Source organism: Rhineura floridana, chromosome 9 (assembly GCF_030035675.1).
Source record: "Rhineura floridana isolate rRhiFlo1 chromosome 9, rRhiFlo1.hap2, whole genome shotgun sequence".
NCBI lineage: Eukaryota > Metazoa > Chordata > Lepidosauria > Squamata > Rhineuridae > Rhineura > Rhineura floridana.
In genome coordinates this window covers 67,985,504-68,003,285 of record NC_084488.1, presented here as the reverse complement: position 1 = coordinate 68,003,285, position 17,782 = coordinate 67,985,504, and the positions used below count along the sequence as shown (strand labels likewise).

Sequence of the window (17,782 nt, the reverse complement as noted above, 5' to 3'; positions counted from 1 at the left end):
TTCTGTATCTTAGAACACAAGTATTTTGGATGGATCATAGTAAAAATGCTGGACAACATCATAAAATACAGTGGATGGTATTTGGCAAGGATGACTTAGTTAGATGTGACTCAGTGTTTTATTTGTGTTGAAGCAGCGTGCACATCTGGTATCTCAAGCAAATATGCCAGTGCATGTTTCGGTACTGTGGCCTTCCAATCTGTCCCCCCCCCCCGCACATTGTAATTATTAATGCAGTTGCACTGGTGACTTTGATCGTCATCAGCACAACTGAAATAAGCATAGCATATACAGTGGCCGGGTGGGGGGATAACCGAAGCTTTACATTCTTTTCAAACAAATGAATCTGTCTCTAAATAATTTTTTTAAAACAAAATCTGAGTCTGTTTTGGTGTAATTGCTGTGGGGTAGCAGCTCTCCCTCCCCTTCGCTCTAAATGCAGACAGTGGCTTGACCAAACCATCTAATCCACTCCATTTTCTGTCTCTGTCCCCTGTGTATTGCTTCTGTTACTGTATGAATATGGAGCAGTTGAAGTCACTGATTTGGCCGTAGGCCACTTTGTGCTCTGTGTATTGCTTCTGTGAACACTACTTTAATGAACAGTGTGATGGTGTGACTCAGAGATAAGCAGAGATTCCGCTTGGATGAAGGGTACGTTTTTCTCTTTCTAACTAGCTTTTTTCACTGTGTCAAAATCCTGCCTAAATGCTTGATATTTTCTATTTCTCCACTCTTTCTTCAGCCCTTTTAAATAGAAATTATTATAAATGGATGTGTCTGATGCTAACAAGATGACCCCCCCCCACCCGAAAAAGTCAGATTTTATGAACAGGCCACCATGAATACATTTTATATTACTATTTGACAAAAATGTAAATATTGCATTCATAATAGCATCAGATTAATAAAACACTGAATTTTATATGGCATGTGACTCAACACAAACTTCCAGTGCAGTCTTATGCTAGTTTGCTCCCAACTATCCCATTGTATCTAGTGGTGTTTACTCCCTTATCAGTGTGTTTAGATTGCAGCCTTAAAGAAATAAGACACTGTAACTCTATTATCACTTTTGAATATGTAGTGTGCAATCATTAAAACTGATAAATCAATGTTCCCTGAAGAATGAAAAAAGACTGTTTAAAGCTTGAGTTACCCATTACTCATATATATCAATGGGTCTACTCTGAGTTATGACTTAGTCAGAGACCACCTTGAGAAATTTATCATTTTGGAATACTTTGAATATTTCTTTACATGTCACTTTAAATTATTATGGAAGTATCACATAATGTATCTTAATCCTGTCACCCTGTCTTTGTTGACTGTTTTAGTGTTTTCACACTTGATTTCTTAACAGTCATTAATAGTTAACATTGGTGTGTGTATATATCTCTCTCAGTTTTACTAGTGTTTTACATGTAATACTGTGGACTGTGTTGTCCCAAGAGGAAACACTGGAGATCATAGAGGATATAGAGCTACACTGGACAAAAATCTTAGAAGTCATCCAGTGAATGGTTTTAGGTATCTTGGTGTTGAATCAAAATTACACATTGAAGAGAGAGTGGTGGCGTTAAGACTAGGAAAATCCAGATTAAAATCCTGACTGAGCAAAAAATGGGGTTCCTGTGTGACCCTGGACCAGTCAGTTTGTCTCAGTGTAACCTATTTTACAAGATTATTGTGAAGATAAAAGGAGAGGAAGATTCTGTATGCTGCCCTGAGCTTCTTGGAGGGCAGGTGAAAAATGAAATAATTATGTATCAGCTTGTATGAAAACAAAGCTTTAAAAAAATTAAAGTAAACAAATATATACTGTGGCCTTCCTATGTATAACTTTGCATTTTAGGAACATTGCTACCATGTGAGACTAATGTGTCTGAAATTCTTGTGCTAAATCATTAAAATTGCATTGCAGTAGATTACCTCATTTAATCACAGGGCACATCGTTTACAAAATTCTTTGTATATTGTGACAGCTGTTTAAACTTCAGATAAAAATTGGTAATCATCTGCCTTGGATAGTTATGATTAAAGCTGATGATTTGGCAGTGATTAAGGCAGAGACTCAAAGTGTAGTTAATTTTGAAAGAGGGTCTTTTAAAATCATTGGAACTTTTTCATGTGTTAGAAGTTTTAAGACTTCCTACTTATACTGTTCCTTGTTCTAGACAAGTAATTATTTTTCATCTGTAGCTGGTAATTGGATGTATCCTTATTAGAGTTCAGTTTGTTCAATGTTTTTTAAGCAAATGCTGTTTCTTACAGCTTTCCTTCCTTTTTATGCTCCAAGAACAATCTGCTGTGCAATTTTATAGTATTTGTTTTACAAACGTGTGGGTATTTGTCTGCTTGGAAAGTTGAGGGGAATCCATTTGCTTTATTTCTTTTGAGTCTTAAAAGAGATGATGCTGGAAGATGTTCCATCCTCTTTGCAAGTGACGTGCAAAGAGGTGTCAGACCAGGCCCTTAGACGAGGCCTTTGCAAACCCTCTTGCCTCCCACCTGGAAATTCTGCTATAAGAAAAGTTAAGCTTGGCAAACATACTGGTTGATAAAGGTATGTAGCTGTAATATGGGTCCATATCAAGTGTTTAGGAGGAGGCTTAGTATAGAGGGACATGGGACATGGGCACCCCAATTTCAGTGATCATGGATAAGAGGGAGTTATAGCCTTGGGGAGGTGATGAGTTACCACAGAAGTTGAAGGCAAAGGTATTTACACCTTGTTCCTCGCTCCCACTCCTCCCATGGATGGGTTCCTCATTGCTCATCTGCTGTGCCCACTGGCCTGTGTGTGCTGTTGTTTAATGTCAGATTGGTACACAGTAAGATCACACTCATCCATGATTTGATCATGGATGAGGATGCTGATTTGGTGTGCATTACTGAGACCTGGATGGGGGAGCTGAGAGAAATTGATCTGACCCAGCTTTGCACACCTGGCTACTTGGGGCAACACCAGCACAGGCTGCAGGGACAGCAGGAGGGGTTGCTGTGGTCTAGACAACTTCCCTCTCTGTCACCAGGAAACCACTCTGTCTTGGAGCTGACTGTGAGGGCCTACACCTGGTGTCAGGCCAAGGAGACGGTAAATTAAAGTTGCTGCTGATGTAACGTCCACCCTGCTGCGCAGCAGCTTCTCTGACCAAGCTGGCAGAGGCCATTTCTGCTGTGGTATTGGAGGAGCCCAGAATGATAGGCCTGGGTGATTTCAGTGTCCATGCTGAGGCTGCCTCTAGTGTTCCAGCTCAGGACTTCATGACCTCCATGACGACCATGGGGCTGTCTCAAGTTGTCACCAGCCCGACACATAGGGCAGGGCACATCCTCGATGTGGTTTTTGTTCCAATGGAGGAAGGGGTGGTCTGGAGATGGGGGGGGTGAATGTAACCCCATTGTTATGGTCAGACCACTTCCTGGTGAAGTTTAGACTTATGACTCTGATCCTCCCCTGCAGGGGTGATGGACAGATTAAGATGGACTGCCCCTGGAGACTAATGGAATCCACTGGATTTCTGAATGCCCTGTGGGAGTTCCCAGTAGATAGAGCAGGTGACCCTGTTGAAGCTCTTTTCACGCTGTGGAGCAGCGAGGCGCGTTGGACTCTTGACATGGTTGCTCCTGAGTGCCCTCTCCAGCATTTTGGAGCCCCATTTGCACCTTGGTACCCCAGTGAATTAAGGGCAATGAAACAGGATGGACAATGGCTAGAGCGCAAGTATTGAAATACGTGCTGTGAGGATGATTGGGCACGAGTAAAACATCATAACTGTGCCTACTGTGTGGTGGTAAGGATGGCAAAGAAGACCCACTTCACTGCCTCCATCACATCCTCAAGTAGCTGTCCAGTGGAGCTTTTCTGTATTGTCAGGGGTCTGTTCACATCAATTCCAGGAAATGGAGTTTTAGACCCTTTCGAGGCCCACTGTGAATTGTTTGCAAGGCACTTTGAGGGTAAAGTTGATTGCCTCCTTAGCAATCTTGATGCCCCATCCACATCTACTGTAGTCCCCAGTGAGGTGTCCGGTGCAACGTCAGCTGCAACTTTTTGGATTGGTTTCACCCTGATGACATGGACAAGGTGCTTGCGACATTGCGGCAAGCAGCGTGTCCTCTCTACCCTTGCCCTTCTTGCCTTATTAAAGCTTGCCTGGGGGGGTTGACCAAGTGGATCCAGAGGGTGGTCAATGCATTGTTGTGGGAGGGAGTGATTCCAGCTGCCCTAAAAGAGATGGTGATCCAATTGCTCCTGAAAAAGCCCACTCTGGACCCATTGGTTTGTGACAACTACTGCCTGGTTGCAAATACCCCCCTTTTAAGGAAGGTGATTAAGAGGATTGTGGTGCAGCAATTGCAAGTACTCTTGGGTGAAACAGATTATTTTCACCCTTTCCAATTTGGGTTCAGGCCTGGTTATGGGATTGAATTGGCCTTGGTTGGCCTGATGGATGACCTTTATCAGGAGAAAGATGGGGAGTGCGACCCTGTTATTCTTACTTGATCTCTCGGTAGCTTTTGATACTATTGACCATGGTATCTTTCTGAGCCGACTTGGTGAGGTGGGTATCAGAGGCACTGTTTTAGAGTGGTTACAATCCTACTTCCAGGGTCGCTTTCAGAGAATAGCACTGGGTGATTGTTTTTTGGCCCCATGGTAGTTGTGCTGTGGGGTGCATCAGGGTACCATCTTGTCCCCAATGATGTTTAACATCTATATGAAGTCCTAGGGGCAGTCATCAGGAGATTTGGGGCAAGGTGTCAGCAGTACACTAATGATACCCAGCTCTACTTCTCTAGTAACATGTGAATTGGGAGAGGCTTTGCTAGCCCTGGAGTCTGAATCCTAGCAAGACGGAGGCACTGTGGATTGGTGGTTCCCAAGTTCAGATAATTGGTCAGTTGCCTGGTTTGGATGGGATCGTACTCTCTGTGAAAGAGCAGGTCCACAGTCTGGGCTCCTGGATTCATCTTTGTCACTAGAGGCCCAGGTGACCTCAGTGGCTAGGAGTGCTTTTTATCAGCTTCGGCAGTTTCTGGACTGGGATAGTCTGACCACTTTTGTCCATGCACTGGTAACCTCCAGGCGGAATTACAGCAATGTGCTCTGTGTGGGACTGCCCTTGAAGTTGGTCTGGAAGCTGTAGCAGATGCAAAATGAAGTGGTGTGACTGCTCACTGGGGCAGGGTATTGCCAACATGTCACCCTGCTGCTGAAAGAATTGTACTGGCTGCCCATTAGCTACCGGGCTAAGTTCAAGGTTCTGGTTTTGGTGTACAAAGCCCTATACAGCTTGGGACCAGGATACCTGAAAGATCATTCTACTCCTTATATACCCACTATGCTCTGCAGGTGAGGTCCTTCTACAGACACCATCTTATCAGGAGGCCCATTGCGCACAACATAGGAAGTGGACCTTTAGTGTAGTGGCACCTACCCTTTGGAATTCCCTCCCCTTAAATATTAGACAGGCGCCATCTCTGTTACTTTTTTGGTGCCTACTGAAGACCTTCCTCTTTCAACAAGCATTTTAAGTAGAGACCTTACCCCAGTCTGCATTTGTGTTGGAATTGCTTTTTAAGATGTTTTCAAAGCTTTTTTAAAAAATATGTTTTTTAAGATGTTTTGTTTTAATATATTTTAATATCTGTTTTTATGATGTTTTAGAGTGTTTTAGTGTTTTCGTTTGCTGCCCTGGGCTTCTACTGGGAGGAAGGACAGCATGTAGGAGTAGGAGTAGTATGAATATGAATAGTGAGACTTATGTAGATTTTGTTGAATGAACAATGTGAATTAGCCTTCCTGTGGAATTCAAATTAATTTTTTTCCTCTTTTTCGTACTCAGAACTGCTGTAATTATATGTTGATAAACTGAAAGGGACTGGAGAATTTCTATGTCCCGTCATATTGGCGTATTGTGGTAATGGGATGATCTGTGGGTTCTGGTGGATGTTACAAGGGTTCTGTGAAAACTACCATGGTATAGAATTGCAGAATCAGGTTCCTTTGTGTTAAGAAGAATGCAGAAATATACAGCATGGATCCCTGACCTCTTTACCCTCCATCAGTTAGCCTGGATGACAACATCGTCCTTTGTATTTTTGCTAGTCTTGGAATTACATAGTTTGCTGTCTGTGTCTGGGCCACCTTTGCTTGGGGACTGTGAACAGAAACAATAGTCATAAATAGGCACTACAACATTATGTAATGCTCTGGCAAGTCTAGTTTTATATTAACTTCAAATGATAGCTTCATGTTGCTGGAGCAGAGGTAAAGTCCAGCCATCCCATTTTAAATTTGTTTACACACATTTGCTCGTTTGATTCCACTTCCCCCCACCCTGTTGATGGATGGGTTTTTGCTTGGAGAGTGACCATGATGCCCTTGTTTAAGTTTTCTATAAAATGCTATAACAAACAAAGCAGCTGGGAGTTTTTTATGCAAAAATAAATCGGATAGTTTGTAGACCATATTGAGGAATGTATGGAGGATGTTTGACAGCAGGAAATATAAAAATATTTTGTAAAGATTTTGCTTCTAAGAGGCACCTCAGAATGGGAGGAAAATCAAATGTGTGTTTTACAGTGTATAGGTACTTGGCAAAAAACGTTTTGGGATCTGCTTTTGGAGGAAAATTCCTTCTGCAGCTGTAGATTTAGGGCAGGGGTGGAGAGCCTGAGGCCCTCCAAATGTTGTTGGACTACAACTCCCATCTTCCCTGACTGCCATCTATCCTGGCTAAGCTTGATGGGAGTTGTAGTTCCACATCTGGTGGACCACAGGTTGGGCAACTTGTGGTCCACCAGAAGTTGCTGGAGTACAACTGGTCCCCTGGGACTATGTCAAAATCTTTGTTTCCAGGGATGGTTTACTTGGCTTCAATGCACTCAGGAATGACTGTGCGTTAGAATGCAAAACAAATTGAGGCCCAGGGACTTGAAATAATGCTATTAAAGTAGATCTTATTTTCAGTGGAAGAATACTGTACAAGAGTGTTGCACAAAATAAAGCATTTTCTTATCAGATATGTTCTTATTTGGGCATTGTTACAGTAATTTAACTTGTGTAAAAAGCAATGTATATATATGCTATATGCTGGTCATAATGGTAAATGGTACATAGTGTAATGTTGATTATGTGACTTTAGTAAAACATCTAACTGTATTTTTCTACTCAAATTAGTGAAATCCATAAAACCTGGTTTAGAAATGGCATGCAATCAATTACCGCCATTCTCTTTGCTTCTAGATGTTGCAGGGCAGTGTTTCGATGCTGTGTTTAGAGGGTAAGCTGATTAACACTGTGCCAGGGGACTGGTGTAATGGGTTGCCATTCAGACTGCACAGTGAAACCACACACAAATTACCTCATCTCATTAGGTGATCGAAACCTTGATTTGAGTGTTTCAAGATCATTTCATGAGCTCTGTAATAGAGAAACAATACTAAAATCATGATGGCTTCATTTACTTGAGATGTGCTTGTTCTGTGTTTACAACACAATGCAAGAAATTTAATGAGAAACAGAATGTTTCATGGTGGTAGTTATTTGAAAAGTGAGATTTTGAACTACATATAAGTTTGCCAGTGCCTGACAGTGATAAGTGGAGAACCATTGGCCATACTGGCTGGGTCCATCTGGAGGGCTGCAGGTTCCCTACCCCAATCTAAGATCTACTTTATTCCATGTGCTTACAGATTCTCCTGTCACCATGTAATATTTCCATATGAAATGTACCAGGCCAATACAGAACAATGCAGCACGGTCCCAATTTAGTTGAATTGGAAACAGACGTCTGACTAAAAGTGTGCAACTCAAGTAGGTGTGTCCAGCCACAGAGTACTCATCAAGTCATATGTATAGCATGTAGCATATTACTATTTAAAAGATATTCTAGAAAACAATTTATGTATTTTATAGTTAGAAAACACTGGGTCTGAGTTGTAATTTTGTTATTAAATGTATTACCCGCCCTTCACCAGTAGGTCGCAGGGCAGGTCACAGCAACATAAAATATATTAAAAACAGTTTAAAACAACTTAAGTTCACAACCAGAGAGGGTCATAAAATACATATCTCGAGTGCCAAAGGCCAGAGTAAAGAGATGTGCTTTGAAGGGCGGCCAATGATTCCAAGGCAGAGAACTCAGTGTGTATGAAAAGCAGGTCATTCAAGAAAGTGAGCCGACTTTATGTCATCACATCATTTCAAGGAATTAAGCATCAGACAATATATTTACCCATTTCATCCACACATCCTTTCATGCAGATACATAAAAACACATACACGTGTACAACGCAGGCAGAGTCTGATATCTAGTTCTACACAGACCCCCAGAGATGTGTTTTCATATACACTTTCACACAGACACATACTGTCTGTCTGTCTGTCTCTCCCCTTCCCTCACTTGGTGAGTTCTGGTGGTGGCTGCATATTCTTTTCTGGACTACATGCTCATGGGATCACTAGCCTGTGTGGATGCTGGCTTGAGCTTACCAGACAGATATCAGGCTCAAGTGGGCTGGAGCTGACCTGATGCTGGATGCCTCTGCATTATCAGCTTAATTGTCTTTCTTCTAATCTGCTTGAGATAAATGGGCTGTGGATGGGGAACTACCCCTGCCATCTGCCTGGGCCAAGCTGAAGCCAGCCCAAGATGAAATGCACCCTGCTTGGTACCATTACTTCTCTGTTTTAGATTGTGCTTGCAGCCTGCAACAAAATCAGATGGCTTCCATGGGGCTTCCTTCCCTGTGCAGTCCATTATGGATGTGTGTACAATGCACACACGTGTTAATAAATGTAGAGGAAACTGGAGTGGAGGAAGAAAAATGCCCCACACCTTTAACCCTTATTGTGCAGGTGGCTCCAAACCTTAAAAAAATTGGTTGTCTACTCAAAAACTGACTAGACAGTCATGATGGAGATCCTGTGGCCCTGCAGGTGATTTTGGACTCCGAACTCCAATCTGCTCCAGATAGTATGGCCAATAGTTCGGAATGTTGGGAGTTGTAGTCCAAGCATCATCTGGAGGACCACAGGATTCCTGATCCTTACTGTGTAGTTTATGAAATGTTGAATATTGAGGCTTAACTGGGCATTGTGATTTTGTGTATGGTTATGTTTTTGCTGGCTTGTTTTGCAAAATTGAAAGCATGATTGCTGAACATCTGAGCTGTGTATATGTTTCAGAGTTCATATAGGTGCAGTAAGCATCTACAGTTGTTATATGCCTTCAAGTTGATTACGACTTATGGCGATCCTATGAATCTTTTTGGATATATTCATAGGGTTTTCATGGTAAGAGGTATTCAGAAGTGGTTTACTATTGCCTTCTTCTAAGCCTACGGCACCCAATATTCCCAGGCGGTCTCCCATTCAAGTACTAACCAGGCCTGACCCTGCTTAGCTTCTGAGATCAGACGAGATTGGGCGTGTTCAGGGTAGTATGGCCGTAGGCAAGCATCTACAGTAGAGCACTCCAAATGGTGATGTTTTAGAAGAGAAACGCATTTCCCAGTTATTCCTTACCTTAAAATACAATGTGGATTGGCAAGAATTCCATATGAACTCTCAGACCCAGCCTTCATGAAGGTTGTTTGAGGAAGTAAAAGGTTTTTTGTTTTGGTCTTGTGCTGTCTTCTTGCTCTGTCTCTGTTTCTCTCTCCCCCCACACTTCCTGTTGCTTTTATCTATTTTCCTGGGCTCTAAAGATAAAACCTTTTCCAACTTGCTTTATGATGTGTGTATGTAAATATATATTTGCAATTAGTTCATTGCATTGAATTATAGTTCATGTCGTCTTAAAAAACAAATAAAGAGATAATTTCACAGCATGGATGGGCAAACAGACCTCAGCCATGCATTCCTAGGCATGGGCCAATTGCTTCAGAGATACCTAATCATATTGGCTCCTTCCAGACTGGGCTTTCCTTGTGGGTGTATTTTGCCACATGTCATTGATGGAATAATAGCATAAACCCACCAATAGAGGTGGATTTATACTGGATCGTCCACACATCATTCTCCTTTATTAGTTGTTCTGTGATGCTTCCCTGATACTGTTGCATTATTGTCATCTGGAGAGGCACTCCTGCACTGTAGTGCAACAAAAGGGGAACAAAAAAAATAAACCGGAACTTTTGTGTTATAAAAAGTTTCGGAATTTCAGCAGGACATTGCAGGACATGCAGGACATCCAGCCTAAAACTTTTGGAGGCACAAACTGTATTGAAAGTGGGATTGGGCATAACTGTCCCCATTCCATCATGAGCACTAATCATCAGGAATGCGTAATAAAAAGGCCATCCGGAGGGGCCCATAGTCATTGCAATTAATTCAGTTGAATCAGAAATGGGGAAGAAACCACCCAAGGTTTTATAAGTATTATAAGCAATACAAGCCATAACTACACTAGAATGAAGAGGCTGGTGTGCGTTGAACTTCACAGCTTAATTAGTTCTTAGCATTAAAATCTGCTGCAATGTTCAGCCATTGTGATTTCCTGGTTCTGTGGTACTGGTGTTGAAGGAAGCAGAGCTTGTGGATGGGTTGTTTGCAGATTGAGGCAAAAGGCAGCAGTGGCAGACATGTCTTTAACAGATCAAAGTAGGTTTCTTCAGAATCGTAATGGGTAAGCCACAACTGTCAAATTTGTACAAGTGAGCTGTCCTGTTGAGAGGTAGTGCAGTTGGCAGCAAGTGAGGACTTGTCTCACCAGGGTGGACTGCAAAGAATCTATTTTAACCTCTAAGCGATTTTCTGTGGCTAAAGGGAGCTCAGGAATGCAGTTTGGAATCCAGCATTTAAATTTAAAAATGTGTGCGTGTTGCTATTTGGAATATCTCTGATCCACTTAGGGCAGCCAAACCTGAAACTTTCTTCTCGTGTGAGAAGACGTAGCGCCTTAGTTGGGAAAGGCAAGCTTGCTGAAGTTGCAGCATCTGTTTCTCCTTTCAGAGAAGCATGCAGCTAAAGAAGTGTGAAGAAAGTGCTAGGGTTTTTTCTTGCCAAAATTCACAAGTAGCACAATTGAAACCATCTGCCAAATGTTGGGAGCTGCCCTGTCCTGGGCAACAGTGTAAGAATAAAGGATATATAATATTGGTAAATGCTTGGTAAGACTAAAAGTGTTGAGGCTGAACCATATGCCTTTTGTTTTGTTTGGGGCTGAAGTTTTAGAATGCTTATAATGCTCATTCTGGCAAAAACCGTTGGTATTACAGGCTTCTCTCTGTATGTTTATGTATTTGTTTACGTATCAATCCTTTATACTAATAGTGAATTCATTCTCTCAGCTTGGATTCTTATGTAACCAAAATGGCGCCATCCACACACACAAGGGAGATGTTAGAAGGCTTGAGGGGGGAGCTCCAGCTTCAGCTCCAGTTTTGGGAGGACCTTTGGGCAAGATGTTCTTAATGGGCTTCTGTCTTGAGTAGGCCCATTTCCTCCTTGCCACTGGTAACCACAACCCATTTGCTTGCCCTCTTCCTCTATGCCTAATCAATACAACCAACCAGAAGGAAAGCACAAGGCAAAAGGATATTCTGCATCAACTCCTTATTCTGATCCTTGTGTGCATGCTGGACAGCTGAATAGGCAGTGACAGCAAGAAGGGCCTGAAGCCTCTGGGGGTCAGCAGAGCCCTCCCCCTACACAGTTGTAGGCCTTGGCAAGCACCCAACAATGCTGACCCTTGACTCTGGCCCTAGCGAGCTCCACGTTTTGCAGAAGGGGGAAAAAAACAGGTGGGTGGGAACCTAAAATAAGCTCAGTGGTGATTGAGCATGCTCAGTGGGCACAGGATGCTGACTTGATGTTGGAGGGGAAAAAATGAGCATGGCTGACTGGCTGGAATCTGAACGAGAGCCCTTATCCTTGCTGTGGCATACCTCATTTGAACAGCGTATCATCCAGTTATCTACAGTTGACTGGTGAAATACAGCTTTTTATAATCACTTTATTAGTATATACGAAGCTTTTAAATGTTGAAAATGTTAGGAAATACATTTTGTATAAACCAGTAATGATTTGAAACAAATGCTGATGAAAGTTAAAGAGGAAAGCACAAAAGCAGGACTACAGCTGAACGTCAAAAAGACTAAAGTAATGACAACAGAAGATTTATGTAACTTTACAGTTGACAATGAGGACATTGAACTTGTCAAGGATTATCAATACCTTGGCACAGTCGTTAACCAAAATGGAGACCATAGTCAAGAAATCAGAAGGAGGCTAGGACTGGGGAGAGCAGCTGTGAGAGAACTAGAAAAGGTCTTCAAATGCAAAGATGTATCACTGAACACTAAAGTCAGGATCATTCAGACCATGGTATTCCCGATCTCTGTATGGATGTGAAAGTTGGACAGTGAAAAAAGCGGATAAGAGAAAAATCAACTCATTTGAAATGTGGTGTTGGAGGAGAGCTTTGCAGATATCATGGACTGCAAAAAAGACCAATGGTTGGGTGTTAGAACAAATTAAACCAGAACTATAACTAGAAGCTAAGATGATGAAACTGAGGTTATCATACTTTGGACACATCATGAGAAGACCTGATTCACTAGAAAAGACAATAATGCTGGGAAAAACAGAAGGGAGTAGAAAAAGAGGAAGGCCAAACAAGAGATGGATTGATTCCATCAAGGAAGCCACAGACCTGAACCTACAAGATCTGAACAGGGTGGTTCATGACAGTTGCTCTTGGAGGTCGCTGATTCATAGGGTCGCCATAAGTCGCAGTTGACTTGGAGTTCTATTCTTTATAATGTACCATGAGGACTTTTTTTTTGTAACAAGGTGTACCTAATTTCACCTGGCAAATATTTTGGCATTTCTTGGTTTTGCACACTGGAGCACAGCTAGTTTTGAAGTATAGAGGCACTCCCTTTATTTTATTTATTTATTTATAATTTGATTTATATCCCATCCTTCCTCCCAGCAGGAGCCCAGTGCGGCAAACATACCTTTCCATTAGGTATGTTGGTACAAACTCCATTTTGTGCAGTTTTAAGGGCCTTTTAAGCTGCCTGTAATGTGTGACTTGTGAATGTTAATGCAAGATTGAAAGTAAATGGGAGTCCGTCCTTTTTGCTGGCTTTACAGAAGCAGGAAGTACAAAAATCAGTTTGAAAGTTACTTGTGAAAATGGCTTGACAGTAGCCTTAGGGCTGCAGCTCCTTGTGCTGTGTTTTATGTAACACACTTTTTAAGATCACTTAAAGGCTGTGGAGCTGTCTCTTCCTGGGCCAAGATACTTGCTTGACTAACTGGATTCTGTACACATCTGGACAGTAAAACAGATAACAGTCATGATCCAGAGAACCATGCATTTAGTTCTGTGAGCTCCATACTGATGAGATAATCCTGAAGATGAGTTAAAACTACCACTAATGTTAAGGATTGCAAAGAACTAGACCTTTTTTTTTTACTCGTTAAGTTTGCACATGTGTGCTTTATTCTAGGAAGCCCAGTCAGCAAGCCATGTGTATAACTGGCATTGTGCCAAAATAGTCTCAAGAAACCCTAAAGCAATAATAGTTAGATTAAAAAATGACATTGGGAGTTGCTTTTAGGTAAATGTAAAACAAATCTAGGTAAGCTGAAAGTAGCCAAATGTGATGTGACAGACCGCTGTCAATAACAAAGAAAACATGAAGACATATTGTTCTTCTGTGGTTCTGCAGAACTGCAGGAAGGAGATGAGGGAGGGAGAAGGGTTCAGTAATACTTATATATTTGAGTTATGAGTAGACATTCCATTGCTCTTTGTAGCCCTCTTCAGAGGTTCATCCCCCATGCAATTAAAATCATGTGAGGGGTAGAGCAACAAGAAACCTGTTGGCCCCTTGGCATTGTCACTCAGCTCCATAGCCTTCCGTGTGCTGGGGGATGAATGGTTGCAATGGAGAAGCTTTCTCTTTTCACGTTGGTCCACTTTGTGGTTTAGAACCCCCAAAGATCAGAGTTCTAAATTGTGTGGGGAGCCTATCTGAATAGAGAAGGCTTCCTACTGCAGAAAGTACTCTTCCCTTTATAGGGAGGGTTATGGAAATGAGTGATGAGAAAATGATGGAGAGAGCCACTGAGCTCATCTTTGCTACCCCATCATGCAATTCTAATAACACATGGTGCGAAGAGGGCTTCAGTTTGTAAAGATGGAGGAAGTTTTGGAAATAGTTGTTTTGCATAACTATCTTGAGATAATTAAGAATGCAGGAAGCTGTCTTATACAAGGTCAGACTATTTGCCCATCTATTCCAATATTCTTCATGGACAACAGCTCTTCAGGGTCTTAGGTAGAGTAATTGCCTCCCACAAAATCATAGAATAGTAGAGTTGGAAGGGGTCGATAAGGTCATCGAATCCAACCCCCTCTCTCACATCTGCTTCCTGATCCTTTATTGAATTGGAGCAGTGTTTTCTCCCCAGGAATTGAACTGTGGCATAGTTCCAGGTTGGAGGGGTTTCCCAGTAGAGTGCCCATAGTATGTCATCCTACATGGATAGCAGTGGGATTTAACACTGCTGGGGGCCACCACTGATGCTGCCCTGGGTCCCTTTCTAGTGTGTCTCTTCAGTCTGGCAGCTTTTTTAAAATAAGAAAAGTTCTAAGTGCCCAGATACACAAGTATCAGTCTTGCCATGAGCTATCTTCTAATTTACAGTGGCAGCATAGCAAGCAATATTGATGGCTTCCATCTGCCATTTAAGCTTCCTTGTAATGTTCCAGCCCAGTCTACCTGGAGACCACCAATACCTCTTCTTGTATTGTTGCCAGAGGCAACAACAGCAAACATTTAAGTTAAGCGCTTGGTGAGACCATTCACCCATGGGGAGTGTGGACTCAGACTGTGTCATACCATAGTAAAAAGAAATAAAAGTGTTTCACAATCATTTATCATATTGCTAAATTTAACTTAAAGCTAAAGCTACATTTAAGTCATTTTTGTTTTTTATTGCACTTTTGCACAACTCTGTTAATGAACTTCTCAGTCGGAGAGTGTTCATTTTCAGTCACTTTAGCACTTCTGATCTTTCAACTGATGTACGTATTAGTTCACTTGAGTGATCAGGCAGAAGGACAGGTTCTTTCAGAACATAAAATTCTATTCAGTGATGAGAGAAAATACAGAACTGCAGTTGTGTTTGGAAATAACCAAAGTTGAATTCCTGGGTATAGGATTGCAGACCTAGTAGGAACATAGGGAGCTGCCATTGGTCCACTAGCTCAGTATTATCTACACAGAGTGGGCGTGGCTCTACACTGCGTTTCAGACAGGAATGTTTCCCAGCCTGAACTGGAGATGCCAGGGATTGAATCTGGACCTTCTGCATGCAAACCATGTGCTTTAACACTGAGCTACGGCCCTTCCTATTTTAGGTGGAAATGGATTGTATTCCAAAAAGAAAATGATGACACTGCATCTGACAGTTGAGGAAGGGGTGTAAAGAATTTCTTGCTAGAGATGCCAGGATTGAGTCTGGGAACGTTTACATGAAGAATGTGTGCTCTGCCACTGAGCTATACTTCTTATTCTTGGCTTGTTCAAAGGTTGCAGATTAGTGGTGGGTGAAGGCTTACAGTTTTCTAATTGCAGAAAAAGTACAAGTAGATTGGTGGTGTGGGACTCCTGTGCTACAATATCTTTGCCAGCATTAATGCACATAGGTGTCCCTTGTATCATGGGAAACGGCAGTATATTTCCCCTCTGTTAGATTTACTGTTGTCAAATGGCAGAAACCTCAGTAAGATGAAAGGCAGTTAAACAGATGCGAAGGACTTGAGTTGGAGTCTGAGTCAGGAGGCCCATACTTTAATCAAAGGTGCCTTTTATGTAACAGTTTTTATTCATGGGAAGCCACCTGTAAGTTGTCCCAGAGGGGTAAATTTAGTTTACAAGAGAGAGGATTTCTAACTAGATTGTGGATTGCAGGTGAAGATTGTACAACTGTAGCCCTCTTCATGCATTATTCATGTAAAGAGGGTTCCACATGCAGAAGGAGCTGTGCCCTTGCTCCTGACATTGCCCCAGCCACCAATATCCTACTTTGTGCATGGACATCTTCATAGGGGAAGATTGCACACATAGAATTTCCTTCAGCCTTTCATTAATGGATGTTGGGTGTAGAGCCAGAGAATCACATGATGTCAGAGGTCAGACCAGTGGGGTGGCCCGGTCACTGCTCCTTCTCATGGAGCTCTCTTCAAACAAACAACCTTGAGTAGGTATTCTTGTCTCCTCTTTTCTCCCCCAGCATTATTAATTCCTGGCTTTCCTTCCCAACTTTCAACATAACATTTTTAACTCTGTTTTGTGAGTGCTGATCTAACATTTAAACTTTATTTTCATATTAAGATTCTTTACCCATTAAAAGTAGCACCTGGCATCCATTGTGCAAAGAATCCTCCAGATTGCTGATGTTGTTGGTCTCTTTAAAAGCATGCGTATTTGTAGGGAGAGACTTGAGCAGGATGTCCTTTTTCTGTTAGTCCTTGGTCTTATGGTGGTAGGCCTCAGTCTCAGGACAAGGGAAATGAAAAGCGTGTTCTGACCTTCTCCAAACGACTTTGGCTCATAGAACTGAAGAAGCTCTTAGAGCTGCTCTTTTGACAACATAAAATAATGAATTTGACACTGGGAAAAGGGGGAAAGCTTACCAATTGTGCAGAGGAGATGCACAAAGCAAAGACATTGCATGATTTCACCATTGCCTTCTCTCATGAGACTAAATAAATGAAAATGGAAAACATGAAATGTACTTACTACAATAGTTCCCTGCCTTTTTTCCTCCTGGGAGTTCAAAGTGGCTTATATATGGTTCTGTGGCGGACTCCCTCCCTGCTTAGCTTCAATAGCTGACCTGAACCACATCCATTCAGACTATCCTCTTTTCATAAAATAATTGCCAATTTCTGCGAGCAGTTAAAACTTTCCTGCAGGAATATATATGAAGTACAAAACAAATGTTGCACGTAGAACTGTGGGGTTTTAAAAAGCAATTTTAACTGAGAATTCATATAAATTCACAGAATAAGAGTGTTGGCATTATGTTTTCTAGGTTTCACGTGCACTGCTAACTGCCCATGTTCTCTGCCCTTCCTCTTTTATATCATGAAAATAATATTGGAATGCAAGGATAAAATCAGCTTTAGGCAGTTTGTTCACCAGTGAAATAAGTACCTCTTTCCTTTACATTAAATCATTCTGAATGCATACAATTGCTGTTATTTTCATTGTATTGTGTCTGCTTCCTGTTGGTCAAAGGTTATTAGAATAGGGTGGTGTATAGTGAGGTGGAAAGCTGACAGGAAGATTAACACTGTGCTTATTTTGGGGTAAACACAACTACTGAAACGGTCGAGAATTTGTGGCTGTGCTGAAAACAAAAAAGAGGTACTTTTATAATTCAGTCTCAAAGCCTTTTATACATATGCACAGTCTTCTGTTTTTAAACCTGTTTCAGTGGCAAATAAAGGCAACTCTGAAGTTGCTTTACTGAATAGAAATGTCTTTGTAATAATTAAGGTTAACTTTTTCTTATAAATAATTCTGTTTGGTTTAACGATGTGTTCAATCTTTTTAAATACAGTAGTCACTGTTCAGACTAAGAGCATTCATGTTTTGATAATTTGTTACACTACTGTCTGAATATGAAATAACACTTTCAAAAAGTGTAGTAGTATTCAATTTTTAAAGTTTATTGTCGAATCCAGTATTCTTAAAATCTATAATCTAGATTGCATTTTTTGAGAGACAGCCGTTTGCCTAA

General features: G+C 41.5%; 1 protein-coding gene and 1 non-coding gene across 5 annotated transcripts in view; one reads left to right on the top strand and one right to left on the bottom strand.

Annotated features, from left to right (window-relative positions):
* GAB1 (GRB2 associated binding protein 1) overlaps positions 1-17,782 on the top strand; it is a 136,664-nt gene that overhangs the window by 65,330 nt on the left and 53,552 nt on the right. The gene's annotated exons all lie outside the window — the stretch shown is intronic.
* LOC133364686 (5S ribosomal RNA) lies at positions 9,349-9,467 on the bottom strand. Its single transcript, XR_009757996.1, has one exon. It is a non-coding gene; the product is annotated as a 5S ribosomal RNA (ribosomal RNA).